This window comes from Anoplolepis gracilipes, chromosome 16, assembly GCF_047496725.1.
Source record: "Anoplolepis gracilipes chromosome 16, ASM4749672v1, whole genome shotgun sequence".
In the NCBI taxonomy this organism is placed as follows: domain Eukaryota; kingdom Metazoa; phylum Arthropoda; class Insecta; order Hymenoptera; family Formicidae; genus Anoplolepis; species Anoplolepis gracilipes.
Window position 1 is genome coordinate 1887634 of NC_132985.1, and position 20512 is coordinate 1908145.

The 20512-nt window shown below is 37.6% G+C and overlaps 1 protein-coding gene across 3 annotated transcripts in view; it reads right to left on the reverse strand.

Moving 5' to 3' along the window:
- Positions 1–20512, reverse strand: part of LOC140674872 (uncharacterized) — a 168282-nt gene that overhangs the window by 21955 nt on the left and 125815 nt on the right. The gene's annotated exons all lie outside the window — the stretch shown is intronic.

The window sequence follows — 20512 nt, forward strand, 5'->3', positions numbered from 1 at the left end:
TAAATTATAGCTGCACACTAAAAGATTTAAAAGTAATTTTAATTGCTTAGTATTATTGTAATAATTATGTTTGAGGCTAAAAATAAAATTCATCTCCATATACATTATTTGAGATGATTATACTCCCTTATTACGCTACGTTATGTATTATCACATTGAAGAAATGTACATCTTAACGAAGTGTAAATAATACGCGGTTTCTAAATGCTAATTGATCGCATGTGGAACAATAACACAGTGCGTAACAGAGGCGATTATAGTTCCTGTTCGTTCCGGTTCGGTTCCAGCGCGACGGAGAGGAGATTTTTCCGCGAACAGATTAATATAAGAATCACCGTTCGTCGGTGGGTCTCGGTGAAAACCGGAAGAGCATCGACCGTCTACGCCTACGCGCTAGACAACTAATGTAATTAAGTTTTCAATTATATTCGCCGCGTATGCGACGTGCGAAACGAAAGAAATCCTCACGGAGAGCAGTTCCTGAATAACGGTAATTCTTATGGTTGCGGATGGCCGAGTAGGTTTCGCGGTACCAGAGATTTGGGGGGAACCGTTATCCCTCTCACGGTTCCCCCCATGTCCACCAATAATCGACCACCGGAATCATAAAAGCGATCCGAATCGCGAATTCATATTCAAATTTATTCAAAAAGATTTAAATATCGCGCTAATATTATATCAATGTTATAATTGCAATATTACTTTTAATAATTTAATTAAAAATATATATATATATATATATATTTTTAATTAAATTATTAAAAGTAATATTGCAATTATAACATTGATATAATATTAGCGCGATATTTAAATCTTTTTGAATAAATTTGAATATGAATTCGCGATTCGGATCGCTTTTATGATTCCGGTGGTCGATTATTGGTGGACATGGGGGGAACCGTGAGAGGGATAACGGTTCCCCCCAAATCTCTGGTACCTATATATAAAAAATATATATATATATATATATATATTTTTTTTCAATAATCAAATTTTCGTTTAAAAAAATCTGAATAAATAAAGAGTTTGAATTTATACCACCAATAATCGACCACCGAAATCATAAAAGCGATCCGAATCGCGAATTCATATTCAAATTTATTCAAAAAGATTTAAATATCGCGCTAATATTATATCAATGTTATAATTGCAATATTACTTTTAATAATTTAATTAAAAATATATATATATATTTTTTTTCAATAATCAAATTTTCGTTTAAAAAAATCTGAATAAATAAAGAGTTTGAATTTATACCACCAATAATCGACCACCGAAATCATAAAAGCGATCCGAATCGCGAATTCATATTCAAATTTATTTAAAAAGATTTAAATATCGCGCTAATATTATATCAATGTTATAATTGCAATATTACTTTTAATAATTTAATTTAAAAAATATATATATATTTTTTTTCAATTAATCAAATTTTCTTAAAAAAAATCTGAATAAGTAGAGTTTGAATTTATACAGTTATTGTACATAAATCCGTAACATTCTTTCTTCTTCAGCTCTAAACGAACAAATGCTTCTCTCGTTTCTCTATACTTGTACTCGGCGTTCCTCCTCGCGGTTTTCCCATGGTACAATAACGCTCGCCGACAAGCCTATCGTGCAGATAATGGGCACTGCTCGTTTCGCTTCGCTTCGGAAATTCGTTCGTATTGCAAATTGCCGAAGAACGCGCGCTATATAATCTCTACGTACAAGCATGTTCAGCTGAAGGATCATTAAGAGCTCGTCCGCAAGAATTGAGAAGAGGATATGTGCGGTGCGTCACGAATTTATTCTCTCAATGTATGCGCAAAACGGGCCTCCGATAAAAGGGCAAAAAAAAATCAAGATCGGTTACAGCTGTAACGAGCTGAATTTAAAACAACATAAAAGTCCGATCTGTCAATGCAGATCTCGTTAAAGAGATCGATACGTTGCACGGCGCCGCGAATTTCCAAATGATTCTAATGCCCTGTGAGAAGGTCTCGTGAATTCAAGGATTATCGTGATATACGATGAGCTGGAAAATAAAAACCACGATTCTCACCTAACCCGCGAGAATTTATTCTGTATTAAAAAGTCTTGTATGGCTTCAAAATTATGAACTTAAAGCTGATGGGGATGAGATTTGCGAATATAAAGTTTTCTACAGGGATTTACGAATATTTGTGATACTATGGGTCCTTAATATAAAATCAGATATTGTATCTGGATAATATAATAGAAAAATTTTAAAAGAAGATACTTTATGTTGAAAACTCTAATGGGACTTTTTTAATAAACCAGCATCGCTCGAAAGACATTCTTATCGCGTAGAGATGTTGGCGTATCTTGCCATCATATATACAAGCTGTTGCTCAGCTCTCCAAAACCAATTCAACATCTTAGAGATGCATTTCAACGAAGCAAATATTCCGGATGTGTAAATCGCGTCGTAGAACCCGCTCTGCAAGTGGAAACCCGTTTATAAATATACCCAAGTGTCCCGACAACCCGAGTTCTGAATAATGCAGTCTATCTCAATCTAATCTTAGCCGAAATCGCAGGAATTGTCGTCTAACTTTGTACGGAATGTTTGAAGAAGCCGCAAAATAGAAAATATAAAAAGTAAAAGAGAAGGGAAAAAAAGCGATAGGAAAACATTTCACATTATCACTGCTGCGTAATCTGAGAATCTCGTGGAGTAATTAAAAAAACATCAATTTTATCTCTTCCCTTAATTTTCAATCAGAAAACAAATGGAGAAACATAATTATATGTTAGTGTATCGACTTGAATTATTGAACGACATACTTAGAGACCGCCGCCGTATTGTCTTGGAATTAAATTAGACGGGCACAAAAATTGCGACGTGCGTTGTAAAAGCGAGAGAAAGACGGACAGAGGGACAAGACACGCGGTCGCGACATAAGACGCGAGTCCGCGATTATCGTCGCGAACGTGACCGCGTCGTAATATTTTATGTGGACACGTGTACGAGAAAGGAAGGTCAGTGTTATTTCTGCCCTTGTTCCACGGGCTCTCTGGGTCCCGTGTCTTGACGGCCGGCTGGCTGCCCGAGTGAACTACAATGCGAACGCGTGAGATGACTCCGAGATGTGTCACACGCATCTTGACGGGACCCCGCGAGAGCGGCTCCAGATTCGACGTGAGATGCGTGGATCCGGGTCCCGCGCGTGCCGTTTCACTGTCCCACTTTCCGTACGAAAAGTACAGTTTAAAGTACAGTTTACATTTTTATTCCTTTTTTCTTTATCGCCCATTTTACCACCGTCGCAATACGATTTTAATAGCTTCTGTGTAATGTATTTCACGCCGACGCGATGGCCTTTGTTCCAAGCGGTTCTCCAAAGTTATCAAGTGTTTGCGCTAATATTCGTGTCAAAGCTCTTCGATTGAGCGATAAAATAGCAGTAACTGCGCAGGGATTGACGTATTTTTCGCAAACACGACTTTATCTCGTTTCCATATTTATATTACTTCTTAGAACGGCATATTTTATAGATGAAACACGTAATGTATTGTAGAGATTATTTCAATTTTTGTCAGAAAAATACCGCTTTGAGTCCAAATTTATTAAAAAATCACGCTTCGCAGAGCGCGAATTTTAATATAGATACATGCCTACAGATGTTTATTATTAGGTACTTCTCGCTTATTACGTCCCTTGATTGACAGAAATTAGCGTTACGCGCGCTGAACATGTAATAAAGCTGACAATTCAGATCTTAATAAGCGCGTCGCGCAAAAGTTATAAATGAGGATGCCCGCGACACAAATTAAGTAAAATTAATTTCCGGATTCAGTCTTGTTAGCAGATATTAGAGAGAAAGGCAGTTGCGGCTTCAGATAGTACTTATAATGACAATCTGTATGGCAAATATATGTCTATTACTGTTGCTGTATTACGTAAGATTAAGCGTATTCTAAGATACTTCATAATATTGCAGCGCGCTTCTAAAACGTAATGCTGTTTAGCTATAAACGTAATCGCATGTAGATAAATATTTCATGTCTGTAATCACCCTTACACGCATACATAATGCATAATGCGATCCGAAGTAACTGCGTCTATTCAGACGCGCATCTTCAATAATTTCCTAAACATTTATTTTTTTTTACTCAATTTTAAGACAATCTTTTTCTAGATCTTTTGTATTCAATATAAAAATTAATGTGTAATTAATTAATAAAACTATGAGTGCAATTTGATTACTCTTACTTTTTAATTTGATGATATTACACCCTACATTAATTACACACTCTTAAATGATAACTGTCAATTACAATACATGTTCAAAAAAACTCTAACGAGAATTCCATATATTTTTGTCCTACATTTTTATTAAATCGATTATACATAAAAAATACGCTTAAGAAGTATTTTGCGCTTAACACGTTTTTCTCTTACATTTATCTCTCGGCGCATGGAGAACTCGTTTTAATGTTACATTATTTCTCTTCGAGAAGCGCGGTTCTCCAATATCCCTCATAATTTATATGTCCCGTTTCGAAGAGGTCGCTTTGTTGATCGGATTTTTAGAGTTTCGCTAGTCCCTCGTGTCGAAGATAACCCTCCGGCTTGCTTCATATCTACGAATATTATCTGCGACTTTATTCGCGGAGCCTTGGCCTCGGCAATGATCTCGATGTCACGAGAACTCGCGCAATGGCTCAATATTACGCTGTACCTGAGGGAGTATTTAGTCCCTCTGGATTATATAAAAAGAGTCAAAGTCACGATCGACTTTAGTACCTTAACGTACTAATATCGATCGCGCAAATAAATAATAAAGTGTTTAAAACTAACTTTTCAACTACCACGATTAAATTGTAATAATATAAAATATAAATTAAGTTTAAATTAAAACAATTTAATTTCTATTATCTTAATTAATAACTCACAATAAAATTTATGTTAAAACTTGATTGCACAGTCTAATTAAATTAAAATAAATCTAATTGAAAAGTCCAATTGTAGCGAAATATACAAAACATATCATGGAATGTGGGGCATCGACATGTTTGCAAAAGCGTTACGCGAAACGGTAGTTACAAAAGCGTATCACATAATAGTAGTTTAATCTGTGCTAGAGTAATCTGCAACGAGCGTAACAGTATGCACGCTACCCGATCTACAAATCAGGAAAACTACAGCCGGGTAGAATAAAAGCGGAAATGAAAGTCAAACAACTCATAAGATTCATCTGAATAAACGCAGAATCCGTAAATTATACATATGTGTCTGTGAAAAATAAGATTTCTCTAAATTTATATTCTTAAGAGATACTTATTTCAATATATTTCATTTCTTTTTTCCTAATTATAAAGTACATAAATAAAAATATAATTATATTTTCTAATTATTATATAAAATACTTAATAATATTATTACAAAAATGTAATTATTTTAAGGTAAAAATTATATATATATATATATATATATATTTAATTATGTATATATTTTTTTAGTACCAGAAAAGTTTTATGTATTTAATTTTTAACTTTTTAATCATTATTTTATTTTATTAAATTGTAATATATGGATGAAGCAAAATACCAGAACAAATTTTCATATATGCTAAACTTTGACAGATGTCCGACAAAGAGATATAACTTTACGGTAGAAAATTTCAGTCAAGAAAATGTGAATGAATTCTCGAGTCGAACGCACGTGAAGTAGCTCGTAATGAACACGCTGTTATTGTTCGTACTATATTGTCCGCGCCATTCATCACAAATGGTCGAAGCATTCCTTCCTCAATCGCGTGCGTCTTACGTAACTGGTTTACGACATCGCCTATCGTTCCGGCAATTTGACGCAATCAAGACCTGTAGATTTAATGAATTCGCGGTAATAATCCGGAAAAAGTGCTGCGGTCTGCATCTGACGTATCATGTCTGGAAGAGAAGCGGGAAGTTAACCGATCGCGATTCCGCACGTGTGTGTTCTCCTGTCAGGTCGGGGAGAGCACGACTCGACAAAAGGGATCGTTTTCCGCCTACGCTTCCGCTACCACGCGACGACAAATCCCCTTAATCCGGCGTGATCAATGATCTACACGGGGGCCGAGAGCGTCTTCCCGCATGCTTCGCATGCAGCTGCAAATTGCGACTCGTTGCACCCTCGCAACGGGTTATGAGGACGATAGCAGACGAGGCGACAATTAGTCACCGCTCGGCAGGATTTCTCTCATCCACACAATGAATCGCCGCCGATGCCTTGGAATTCTTGCGAATTGAAATTTATCGTCAAACAGATGAGGGCGACGCAAATTGGCAGTGTTAACGAATTTTATTTCCTCCTCTCACGATAAAATAAAGTATTATACCTACATTTTATTTTAGGCGGGCAATAATTTAAAAATTCAATCTTGGATCATTTTACAAGCGCGTCGTATAATATATTAAATATTCAGAGACAAGGAATATGTGGAAGGAAAAATTAAAAATAATTAATATTTAATGATTTTGTTTCTCAGGCTCTAAAAGCTAAAGTTGTCCATAATCTCAATCTAATAAATAAATATAAAAAAAAATCTTGGAAGATTTAATAAAATAATGAGAAATAACAATATATGTCGAATGTATACAACAAGTTTTTCGCATCTTCCTTTTTATCTCTTAGTTACAATGTTTGTGCATACATTATTTCATATAAGGAGAAGTCGTTCATCTCTCTTCGGGATATACGTATTACTCGCACGAACCGAGAATGTAGTATAACTGATTACGGGTTCACGACGTGGAACGTCGAACTCACTCGAACGCAGCAAGGTCCCATTATTTAAAGCTAGTCAGATATCATCTGGGGAGAGTCGTCTTTCGATCCGTGAAGGCGTACACAGTCACGGCGAGCACAATACGCTCCTTCGATGCAAGACCGAAATAATTTTATCGACCGTCCCGTCTCGATCATCTGTCTCGGACATTTGTCTTGCTCCTAGCGACAACGCTTGTAACGATAATAATTACAAATTGTCGGTTTTGATCGACATAATGGACCGTTCATTAAATCTCCGACAACGCGCGTAATGGATGTCGCGGCTGTTTACGGTCCGAAATTTGCTCGCTCATTCACCGCGAATTAAATGGGACGGAGAATCGGCACGAGAAAAACAATCGGTATGATCTGTGACGTTTGTCTGACGTAGAACCGTTTAGTCATTATAACGATAATTATCTCTTGTAGATTTATTGTCGCCATTATTGCAAATAACACTGCCCGTCCATTACCAGTAATTACCGCACCCATCGAATACGGATAATTAAATAATAATGCCATTTTTCAAGAATCGATCATTACGCGATTCTAAAAGAGTTGCGCAATAATGATGCAATTAACGAACATCGAACGACTGCGTCCGGGTTGAAATTAATTTTTTAACAACCGCCCCTCGACGTCTGGAGCAGAAGTGTCGAAGCGATCGGTAATGCTTTTTAACGCGTTAATTAGCGAGCGAGAGAGAAGCAACGGATTTTAATTTCTATATGCAGACGTTCCTATCTTTTTTTTTTCCCAAGGCTCAATAACCTCCGCGGCGGCCGTGAACCATCCGAAACAACGATAAAACGGCTGATTCATAGATTAATTTGATCGACGACCCAATACTATGATCGTGCAGAATTGCCATGTACGTCGCAAGACATATGCCGGACAGCTACCTGTCAATTCTTGCCTTCGTAGTCTTACCATAAGAAGGCACAGCGTGATGCTTGTTCTATGAAAAAGTTTAGCATGAGAGATGTGTATTTGCCATAATAATTATTTTTTGTTGATCAGTATCTCTTTTTCAACCTTTTCGTTACATGTTGGTTATATCGATTGGAATAATTGTTTTACGATGTCGTAATAAAATAGAATAATAAAAATAGTCTGCGCTTCTTTAGTGCCAAATATTTTCAAATATATATAATTTTATCATATTTAAGTTTCTCAATTAGTAAAAAATAAATGCAATATTTGTAGCCTATCTTTTTTTTAAATCTTTTAATTAATTTATACTTCATTATTCTTGTTATATTTTATGCGACCATATGAATTCAAAACGCGATGATTTAATGATGATTTTTGCAGCGAGTTTCTGGAAAATACAGAGATACAGAGATACAGAGATACGCTACGACTGTATACGAGTCATTTGCCTCGTGTTCGTCTTTTGTGAAGCGTACATCCGTTTCCGTCGACGATCCGCGACGGTACGGAGGACACTCCGGTCACTGAGCACGTATAGTCGCGCGATAATTATGTAACGGATCACCGTCTCGACGATGATCATCGACAGCTCTCTTGGAATGTTTAACACGCAATCATTTAAATTGTAAGTATGTACTGTCATCGGAGAAAAAACTACGTATCTAAATGCCATAATTCTTGCAAGTTTTCCTTTCTTCAGATATGCAAGTTTACACAGAGTGATGTAATTAATTCCAATTAACAACTAACTGTCACACTCAAGCAAACATAACATTCAACTTGTGTTGAAAGAACGAAGCAAATTTAAATATGACTCATGACATTGTAGATTACACATTTGATCGATCGTAAATACTTCCGAGTGTTACGCCAGATGGATCTTTACTCACAGCTAAAAGTCCACAGAAATCGCTTATGCAAACTTGTGTAAAGAGAAACTTACGATCTTTTTTTCAAAAATAAACATTATAACAATCGTCTATCACGTATCGTAAATCCTGGAACTAATATAAGTGGTTTTATCGCATTTTATATTTTTTGAAATTGAAATAAAAACAAATTTTGAGCTAAATAAGAATTTTTCAATCTGTACATTTTCAGATAACGAATATTACAGTTAAGTTTCTACTTTTCTTTCTTTGTTTTTTAAATTAACATATTAACGGTATTATTTTTTACTTCAATTTTAATTCAAAGATGACTTTTTAATTACTCTACATAATTGTAGTAAAAATTGCCGCATATATATTGTATATATATATATATATATATATATATATATATATATATATATATATATACACACACAATATTTAAATTATTCATCGAGTCATGTGATTAATTGCTACATAGTGCGATAATATGTTAATGACCAAAAAAAAAAAAATGGCAAAATTCGAAGATGAAGAAAGCCGGAGACGTGTCTGGACCACGATCTCCCGTCCCGTTCGAGGGTCATGGTCACATCTCTGTTTCGTATCGTTTCGTAAATCATTCGCGGCGCGAATAAACACGTGCTATTGATCCAGGTAGCCACTCACACACATGTATCATGATTACACGTACATCGAAGATCGTATCTGAAAGCGCGGCCGGTCGGTTGCATAATGGTCGTCGCTGATGTTTCATTAAATCGTACGCGGATCCAGACACAAGTATACTTTCGCGATTGCGGCTAAGAGTCATCAAAGATTGCATTACAAGGTAAAACAATAATAAATCAAGCTTCCAAAACGAATTTGTTTCACGGTACCATTTAGATTATTCGCAAATGAAATAGCGTGGATTCTGTGAAAGTTTGTGCAACTTTGTTCAATTTACGCAATTTTGCACCGAACAATCTTTGATGCAAACTTTGTGAGATTGATTGTCGAAGATATATTTTTTTGCGCGATATTCTTACAGGAACGATCGCGATGATGAAATAAGAATTACGACGATTATGTGGGTATACTGCTTGAGGAGGAATCTTCCGGTATCAAGTGGATCAAACTCGTGCGTACGATTACGTGATGCTATCGTGCATCGAGCCGTTACATAAGACTTCCAAGAACGCACAATGGAGCTTCTTCGTGTTCCATTAAATCGCATGCAGATCTCGGGGCAACAATGGAACGCGAACGGTCGAATCGACACACTAAAAAGTAGCCAGCCACATGCCGAAACACTTCCTGGATCGAATCGCGATCGCGTGATGTGATGGGAAAAGAGGAGAAATTAGCATGCGAAGATACTGACAAGATACTAATTCTACTAAGAAATACGTGAATATTAAAAGTATGTATATATTTTTATATCTAATATAATACTTATCATATATTACTATTTGATAATCAAAAGTTGAATCGGAAAATTAGAATTATTAAATCAGACATGCAAACATTTTTATGTAATATTAATTATTTCAAAAACTAATCTAAAAATACGAATCAATTTTCCTTAGAAAATTATTGAGCTTTTACTTTCGTTACTTCTTGATCGTCGCATGAAAACAAGAGAAAAGATAATAAAAACTTTTGCAAATAATTGATCTTCCGCATTTCAGTTATCACGTCCTTCTTACCGTCTCCAGTTTGACACATTCCCCATCCGACCCAATAGAATAGCATGCTTGTTACAGCTGTAAAATGATATGGGGCTGTAAAATATAGTCTACCAGACAATTTTGCGCGCCTTACGTGTATTGGTTCGGGCCGATACCGCCTCACAAAGCTTAACGAATCGCTCGCGCGTGTAAGTAGCCGCGAATAATCCGCGCCGGCCTCGCGTGAAAAATTCGCGCGGTAACGTACGAGCGCCCGAGGGTGCGGATGATTGAATATAAATCATATAAACTGCGACTATCCGGAATTAATGTACACGGTCGTGATTTAAGTTCGTGTTGTACCTCTCTATCTAATCTTCCTCTCTTTCTCTTTCCTGTGGTCCTGTAATTGACGCGTTATTTCCGCATCCACCGTCCGGCGCCGAGGTGAAAATTCATCTTCGCAGCTCGCAATTTATTCCGGAGAAGTAATAGTGATTCTCAGTGAGAGAACATTCGCGTATCGATCCCACCATTCGCGTCTATTGCGCGATCACGATCAAGATCGTTGACTTCAAGATCGTTCCCGCGAATGTAAAACGACCCTTAAACGTCGACGCCCCGCTAAGATATCTTCCGTCCGGATATCACGCGGACACGGAGAAAGGCGCACGCTATTATCATAGTCGTGCATCTGCGGGACATCACGATTCGCTGCATCGGTCTTTCTCGTCGGGGGACAGGCATTCATTTTTCTGCTGCTTACGTGAAGAGTTTTAATTTAGATTTCATTTATACTGTAGATAATTAACTTGAGATAGAAGCACGGCTGTATTATTTTGATGCGATAATAATTAAATAATAATATAAAGAACCGGTTGTAAATTAAAATATGTATTAAGTGTACTTGGTAAGATAAAAAATGTACATAAAGAATAGTTGAGATAAATTAGTATGTAATGCTTAGTAAATATAATTAATATGTAAAATAATTGATAAGTCAACATCATACGTTGTGAATTAATAAATAGAAAAGAGGTTCAACCGCAATTAGTTTTCACGCGCGAATAGGTAGGAAGATAATTTTCTTGCAATGCGAATGACATAAAGTAACATTTATGCGCAGATTAATGTTGCAATCTCGCGACTCGTCTCGTAATCGCATAAAGAGCGATCGCACGCTTTTGAAATACAGCAAGCTCTAAATCATCTTTAGACGCCATGCAGCTACTGCAAATCTACCGAGAAACATACGAGTAATTGTTAAAAAAATTGCACTCTCTTATATTTTTATTTATATAATTTAATTAAATTAATAAATGCCGAAAACCTAATTAATTATTATATGCCATGCAGCGCAGATCTAAATGATTAACGTGCAGTGATTTTTTTTACGATTTTGCCTTCCGCTGAACAGTTGTGTTTTACTTACATTATCGCTATTTTGCATACATAAAAGATTCTTAACAATTACACGATGAGCACGACCGACGATATCGAGATATAGTGCGGCATCGGTCTTGAGGGAAAGGAAGAATTATTTTGTACCCGACACGTATACACACATACATATACACAGATCGCTTATGCTGAAACGCGCGCGTTCAAGGCTATCCACCAAGATCACGGTCGCATCGTCCCGTACCGGACAATCGCCATCAGTCATCGAACGATTCTTCGGCACATGGTATATGTACGTACGAAGAGTAATGATGAAAAAAACGGCGACACTGTACGCTTGCGGTCCTTGCCGAACATACATCATTCGACGGCAGATTCGAAAGTAACGAAGGCTATATCTTATTCGCCCTCTCATTTACGGATGTCTCAAGTTTGACCCTTTATGTCAATGCTACATCGCGCCACGCTACGTTCTTACAACGTTTATTAGAAAATCATAAAGCACTCATGTATGTATACTGTAACTTTTTGATGCGATAAAATATCACGTGTCCAATATATTTCAAGCATTATCTTGTTACGAATGAATCATTATATTCGACAAATATGCTAATACAATTAATAGAATCCGTTAAGAATTATTTGATAGCCAACAAATTCGGCGTCCGAATATTTGCTTTGATCGACCGCGGTATACGTCGCATGCGAAGAGAGAAGATCGGTTTTAGATTAGATGGAAAAAAATATTCTATATGTATATATACACTGTGATGAAGTTCATTGCCATTTATATCGCGCTCTCAGAAAAGAAAAGCGCGTGAAAAATTATACAAGACAAAAAAATGCACGAATACTCGGGATTCTTAATAGCTATCCTAGAAATGCGATTTTTTTTGTCGACTGACATGTTATTGACGTCGAACAGACCAGCTGTCTATGAGCATCCGAATTGATTAATGAACCATCCGCCTCTCGTAGTAATCGCGCATTATGTAATAATACTTTGAAATATGAATATAAAAGTTGCTATTAAAATCATTTTTCTTTATTTAGATGTACATATATAAATAAGTAATGCACAACAACGCTATTACGTGTATATATATATATATATATATATAATTTTGAGGGATGTTAATTATACAGATATACACACAAATATATTTATATATCTGTATAATTAACATCTCTCAACATAAATAAAATCAAATTTAATTTATCTAAAATTAAATCTCGAACGTTTCAATGGTAACATTAAGTGACTTACGAAAAGCTGCTGTGCGTAACGAATTAATTCAGAAAGACTAGATCGATAGATAAATAATGACAGCTTATATCCGAGACAACTCTTGAAATAGAGATTGGGACGTCGCGATACTTTCCCGAGAGATCCTTCGCAGGGTATTATATCCAGTGCCTAAGCCCAGAGGCAGAGGTTCTTTTGTAATGCGTAATTCGGCCATGCAAATTGTAACCCGACTCCTCGGGCGCTTATCGGAGAAAATTCATCGCGATCCTTTCGCAGGATGTCATCTGAGAGCGGCTCGACGCGACGTCTCGGCCGATAATCAGCGCCGAAGGCGATCTACGTCGCTCGCCGAGAGGTGCGACACCAAGCTCCTGCTTGGACGTTGAACCTCGGTTTCATTGAGAAAGATCGGCATTTTGCCTGTGATGTTGCACGCTAACGAACTCTCAATCGTATTCCGATGTTCCTGCTTGTTAGTCAAACGAGCGCCCAGAAATCGTGTCAGGCGAATCTTTCGGAATCGCTCTCGATCGATCATCTCGATGCAATCGATCAGACAGAGATTCAGCAGAGATTGCCTGCAAGTTCATTATGTATGTATTTAAAGAAATAAACTTCTGCCTATTAAAAGAATACTATGTCAAATTAATGTTTGTTTTACATATAGAATTATCAATACGTACTGGAATATATCAAGTTTTATTTTAATATAAAATTAATCGTCAAAGATATCTTCCAAATATATATATATATATATATATATATATATATATATATATATATATATATTCTTTTCAAAGTAAAATAATTTAATTGTACCGTTGATTAATTAACATATTAATAATACACGCTAATGCGGGATAAAAAAAAATTATATATGATAAATTTTATACGATATAAAATATTGTAAAAAGGTTGATTAAAACTATATTTCGAATAATGAAGTACATACGTGTATTTATTAGTCGCCGCTCGCTTATTAAATCGTCAAACCGTTGGCAAAGGACGGCATCGGTACCGCTAGCACGGTTGACCCCCGTGGAGCAGTGTCGCGACCTATCCCTTTGGTCGACCGATCGCAAACAGATCGTGCACACGCCGATAATTTACACGGCGATCGTCTTCCGGCAGGCAATGCCGCGGCTAATGAGCCCATGTGTCCCGATGCGCGCGTTACATAAAGGCGCGCGCGCGTGGATGCGCTCCGAAAGAAAGAGAGAGAGAGAGAGAAAGAGAGAGAGAGAGAGCGATACACGAATGTAATATACGGGATGCACCGGTCTGGATCTTCGGAGTCACGACTCAAGACGAAGAGCAGCGTTCCCGCAAAGAACAACGTGCCGCTCAGCAGCCCCCGTTTAAGATCGGTCGCGCGGTCTCAAATATGTCGGCTAAATTGCAAGCGTGTGTAACGATACTATTCTAGATTTATCGACGCTGTCGACAATCTAAAAGATTACCTCTTTCATAATACGACCGACGCGGCAAAATTATTTGCAATGTACAAACTAAACGAATTCAATGATGGAAATAATTTTTTTTTTTCACGTCAGCCTCTTGATATTTTATTTCATTTTATTTTGATTAATATATAATTAAATGTTTTTAATTAAATTCATTGTTGGTAAAAATGAAAAGATATTACTAGACATGCAAAAGATGCGTTTGCGCAAGAGTTATCATAGAAAGAGTGAGCTTAGAGAAAAGATCTTGAAAGACCTGAAAGAACTCATTGATGAATCCAAAGGCTCAAGGATCACCGTGTCGGACTGTTTCGAGCGAGTCTTAATACACGCAAATTTTTGCTCCCTCTCTTCAGCTCTCCTCGCGTGAGACAAAGCCCTGTGAGAGGATAAGTATCGTTACATGTGCCAAGCCACGGGGATGGTCATAATGTAAGCATTGAACCGACGGCCGCGCTACGGCTGAACCGTCCATTGTATTCCGCGGTTGGAGTCGCACAGGTTCAGGCAGCCTTGAAGTACCGAACCTCCCAGCGCGACAAGATGATGCATTGTTACAATGCGGGGCCTGTGCCTGAGCTGGCCCCTCGGGGTCATGCAGAAAATCCCGAAGGTTAAAAGGTATCAGCGCGAAGGTATCTATGCCCACGGTGGCTTTCCGAAAACACTTGCTTTCAAATGAAACAAACAATCAAATTGAGTTTGAATCTTAAAAAAAAATCAAAATTCATATATTACAATAAAAACTAGAGAAATATACGATGCAATAACATGACAAAAAAATTAAAACTTATTTACTATGATAATAGTATAGAAGAGGGAATTAGAGAGCTTTTTATGTAAAGTAAAATCAAATTTTTCTCTTATATATAATATAAAGAAAATAATATGTTTTTTACTCGATTTTACAAACAATATATTTCTAGTATTACATTACTATGGAAAAAAATTTGCAAATGCAATGTCAAGGCTATACTTTTTTAGAAAATGCTTATTTATCGCTTATTTATTCGCAGCCAGTTTTGACTCGTCGTAGCCTCAAGAAGAGTTTGACGTGCGAGTAAATATATCGATTATGGTCGAGTCTGCGAAGAGCCCGTCAAGATTGGCCCGATACTCCATGCCAAGGGCATTCTAAACCGATCTGACTGGCCCAGACGTGCAGCCTCCAAATAAAAGAAGCGCCAATCATTAAGGATGTAACTTTTTTCAAGTTACCTGCGCGATGATATAACTTCAAAGGATCGCGTCTTCTTTCCTTTTCTTCCTTTTTTCTCCCGGAAAGACACGTTTTTCGAGTGTTACATAACGGTGAGTTTTAGTCATTTAAATTTCAGTATAATTCAAGTATAATCCTCCTTTAGAGGATGATTACATTATACTGTTTCAAAGTTAACGTCACGACTTTTTGATCGTGGAGATTTTTAGATCATTTAAAATTGATTTAACAGAAATTTAATTGACGAAACTAGATCCAACCATGAAGCTCGCGGATATCAATCTACCACCGTCAGATTTGAATGCAATAATGGATATCGATGATGTCGGAGGAGACGTCGCTATGTCCGCACGCATTCCGGCAGCCAGTTATAAATCACTGATCCGTATCTCGGTGGAGAGGGGTCCCCTTAACCAAATGGATGTTACTGTCGATTTGAATTACTACCCTCGACCGGCGAGAGCCATCGCCAACGAGAAACTCCAAACCGTTCAAACTCCTATGTAAACTCTACCGCCCACGTTTTACATTCTCCTCTCGCCGGCCACCGATGCTCTCCTCCGGTCGTGGTGATCAAACAGATCCTACACGTCTTCCTCGAGTAGTCTTAGAAGAGGTGGTCGTCGTGTGATAGTAGCCAAAGAGAGACACCGGTATTAGGAGAAGAAAGTGAGAGAGAAACATCTCTCCATTTTTAGAGACATAAAGCTAACAGCACTTTCACAAGGGACGACGATCGTATCATTCAATGATTTTAAAATCGAGCTGCGTGAGAAAATAAAAAGACGGCTTCGAAAAGTTCATTGACTCTGTAATGAGCATATGATAATGTGTTGTTAATAATTAAGTATGCATAACATGCGTGTGTTTCAACTGATACATGATAGTGTATGATGATAAATAAGCGAAACCCGTTTTGGTATTTCGGCTCTTCGTATGAGATAGAAAACATAATATATTAAAGCCAGATCCTTTTGATCACCGACTTTAATTTTATAATGATAAACTTAAAATGTTTTTCTTCCTCGAGGAAAATCTTATAGGCTCTCATTCGTCGCAACGCTTTAATATTTTTCACTATAATATTACTCTATCAAGTATTTTTTTCGAATCAATTAAAATCGATATTATTATTCCATATTCAGTTTTTTGTGTGTGTTGAGCCACGTTTTAAATTTCTATAATCTATAGCAAGTAAAGAAAATTGTATAGATTTTTTAACAAAGGCGAAACGTACGGAGTGCATTTTCGTCCTCGACACACGCTGTCTTGCACCTGACTCATGCACGTGACAGAGACACGCACACGTGAGAACGTTCGCACCGCTCGAGGGAGATCCCGCGTTCAGATGCGTACGTACGCACGAACGGCAAAGTACCCGAATAAAACGTTCGACACATTTACAAATGAGCCGAAGCAAGAGGCGAGGATTATTTTGAAGGCAATAAATAACCAAGATAAATAATCGTTGTCACGCCAGACTGCAAAAATTCGCGCGTGCACCAAGGGTGAGGATGAATATTAGTCACCGTGACAGAGACGCGCAAAGTTAAATGCCTGCGATTATCGTCATTACCCGTCGAAATAATTATACGCGTATACGAATGTATATACAGATTCGAATTACACGTTCGACACAAGATTACATATATTTCCCTGTAACTACTCGCGTATAACGCGCATTACGTCCCGCGATATTCATCGCATCGACAAATGCAATTTCTCTTATTTGGCCCACACGTGATCTGGTTTCGAGTAAAAAAGAAAAAGAAAAAGAAAAAGAAAAGAAAAAAAAAAAAAGGATACGATCTGTCTATAAATAATCAGAAATAAATTAAAGGCTTTGAACTATCAATCTGAATTTTCCTTACAATATCGCCATCTCGAGGCGAGATACTCGCGAATATTAGTTACCATTATCGGTATCCGGACGGAAGCCGCGTCTGTTGCATTAGCAATAATACAAGGAGCGAGTCCTGAATAAACAATTGCGCGCGCGGCGCGGTATCTCGCGTCTGGGATCGAACGCGAATATCCCCGCGTGTATCGTGTTCACGACCGACATCTTCCTCCTGTGCGCACGGCCGGCAAGTGCAGGCTCTCTCTCCGGGGTGAATGCACGGCGGCGCCCGTTGCGCAACCGCCGATATATTAAATCGATCGGCGTATATCGATAGACCCCGCCGCGCTTAACGCGAGTGCATGGACCGAGTACATTGTTGGTATTCCAGACGCGAGGTAGAACACGCTCGCACCTCCGGCGCATCGTCCATAGGAATGCCATTCGGCACGGGAATAAGTTTCGAATCGCTTTGGCACGCCACGACCTTGCGTACGCGCACCTATATTCCTATCTGGGAAAGTAATAAAAGGGTGTGTCGCGCTTACGCTTTTCTCCCGCGCGACGAGAGCACATCGATTGCGATAAATATAAATGCGAGGTAATGTTCGCGCGATAATAAAATTCATTAGATAAATTTCAGAATTTTTGAAGACATAATAAAATTATAATAAATGAAAATACGAGAATATGAAAATGTCTGTGACATAAATCAAATAACTCGCGATATTTTTAGCGAGAGATGTACATAGATTGTCCGCGAGAAGAAGAAATCTCTCCCGATCATATTCCGCCTACCTACGCTTCGGCGATGCAGTATTGTGCAGTATCGCGTGATATTAACCGCGATATATACGGGAGGCGACAAAGGAACCACAAGAGTGCAGCAGGCGGTGCATCGCACGAATGAATGATTCAGAGTCGGGCGATTCGAGACAGTCCGCGATGCCACTGCTTAATGCAGAAACGCGTTGTGTATGTGGTTGCATAAATAACACCGCGATCGCACGCGCGTGTCCCCGTCTTCTCCACGTGCAGCACATAACTTGAAACGATGACACGATATAATACTTTTTTTTTTTTTTTTTTGCTGCGTTATTTTCATAACACGCACGTTGTGACAAATATAATACGAGGAATTCTCAAGACCAAATTCTCGACACCCCGGTGATCTACACCGGATATGATGACAGGAGCATTCCATATTCAAAAAAGAAAATCCATCGGAGTGTTAGAGACAAGTATGAATTTAATAATGCCCATGTTTTTTTTGCTATGAACTGTTATTAATCTTATATGAAAGATAAATTCTTTTGTTGTTGAAAGATGCAATTTTATGAAATCATTAATAAATTTTTTAAATGCATAAAAAAATTCAAATTTAGAGCAATATTTTCTGTGAAACTTTATACAAGAGAATGACATTAAATTTAACACGCAACCATCGAGAATCGAGAAACGAGCACGTGCATTATTCTTGCATCGCAGCAACACCGGTTTCCGGTGTTGCTGGGAAACAACAATAAACTTTCGACAGAGGGAAATCAACAGTTTCAGAACTCCGTGTGTTACAGTCCCGTGGAGGAAGCCTGAACGAGGAAAGAGCCAGTTCGCTCGCCTGATATACCGGCAGTTCCGCCTGCTGGGATCGCACGTTGCAAACTGGAAGGAAACGAAAGAGAAGAGAATCACAGGAAGAAGAGAAAGAGAAAGAGAGAAAAAGAACGAGACATGGAGAATACTGAACGAAGAAATACTGGTGCCGAGTACACACACCATTCTCTTCTTCAGAAGCGGACTATTACCTTTCCGAGCATGAATCTAATCACTTTTTAGGCCTACAGAAAATTAACAAGAAAATATCAATCTTTTTCAAAGACGAATATAATATATCTTCAACTCTTTCAGTAATTTACAAATTTTTTAAATTAAATATTTTTAAAATTCAAGTAAATTTTATTTTCCTAATGTTTTGATCTGCATTTTAAATTTCTTTTTTATGCGTCTTCTTCGATTTTTTTAATTCCCTTCCGCTGGATTATCGTTAAATTTTTAGATTTTTATTAATTTTGTGTAGATCCGCTCCTGCGTTTCTCTCACTCTCTCTACTTCTTTGGTACGTACATGTACAATGTGCTCACATAATACAGAGAGACTGCCTCTCCCGCTACGATTATAGCGCTCGAGGAATCATAGACGAACGTGCAACGACTGCACTCGCTTCGCGAGATGACGGCAAAGCACGTCGGAGATTACACAAGTCGTCTCAGCTCCGTTTGCTTCTTAACAGCCGCTTCTAAGGCGGCTTCTAAGACTGAACAGAATTTTAACAATATCTGTAGCTAACAATAATCAATATCTATAACTAACAATAAAATGTATCACTTAATTGATTTTTATACGCGTACTTGTATATTTTAATCGATTGCGTATCTTCCTCATTGATTTCTTTACACATGCTGATGATAAAAAAATCTTATTGTTAAATAAGAGATATGTATGTATTGTATCTGAATTAAGATGTCATTTTAATTTTCTTATTATAATTTAAAGCGTAAATTTCACATGTATATTTAAAGCAAGATTTATCCTTGAATGGCTGATTGTGAGAGATCTTTAGAAAATGATATCTCTCCTAAGCGTGATCATACAAGATCTGTATCTTGATCTAAAAAGCATTCGCACGTGCACAAGGACGATGCGGTGTCACAAATTGTCCGTCGATTTTATCGAAGTAGAACGAGAGAACTCGGACGTTCATTTTATCGTATCAAAGTAGAGTGATCTTGGAAGGAACAAAAGCAACAAGATTTCCTTCATCAAAGAGACACGCCTCGAGTTTTGTCTTGAACAAGAGAGAAACCTTGCTTGCGCGCGCGATTATCCTCGCACGGATAATCGATTGTACCGTTTTATCGCGGGCACGTTGTGTTCCAGACAATGAAACGAGTCCCAGCCATTCAAGAGTAAAGTCTTCTCGCGATGTACCGAATCACCTCGGAACAGTCTCTTTGAAATTGCTTCTTGCAAGATAAACTGCGACAAACAGAATCGAATGTCCTTCTGACGTGTGATTCTTCAATGCTAGTTGCAAACATAACAAGGGAAAGATGTGTGACAGTA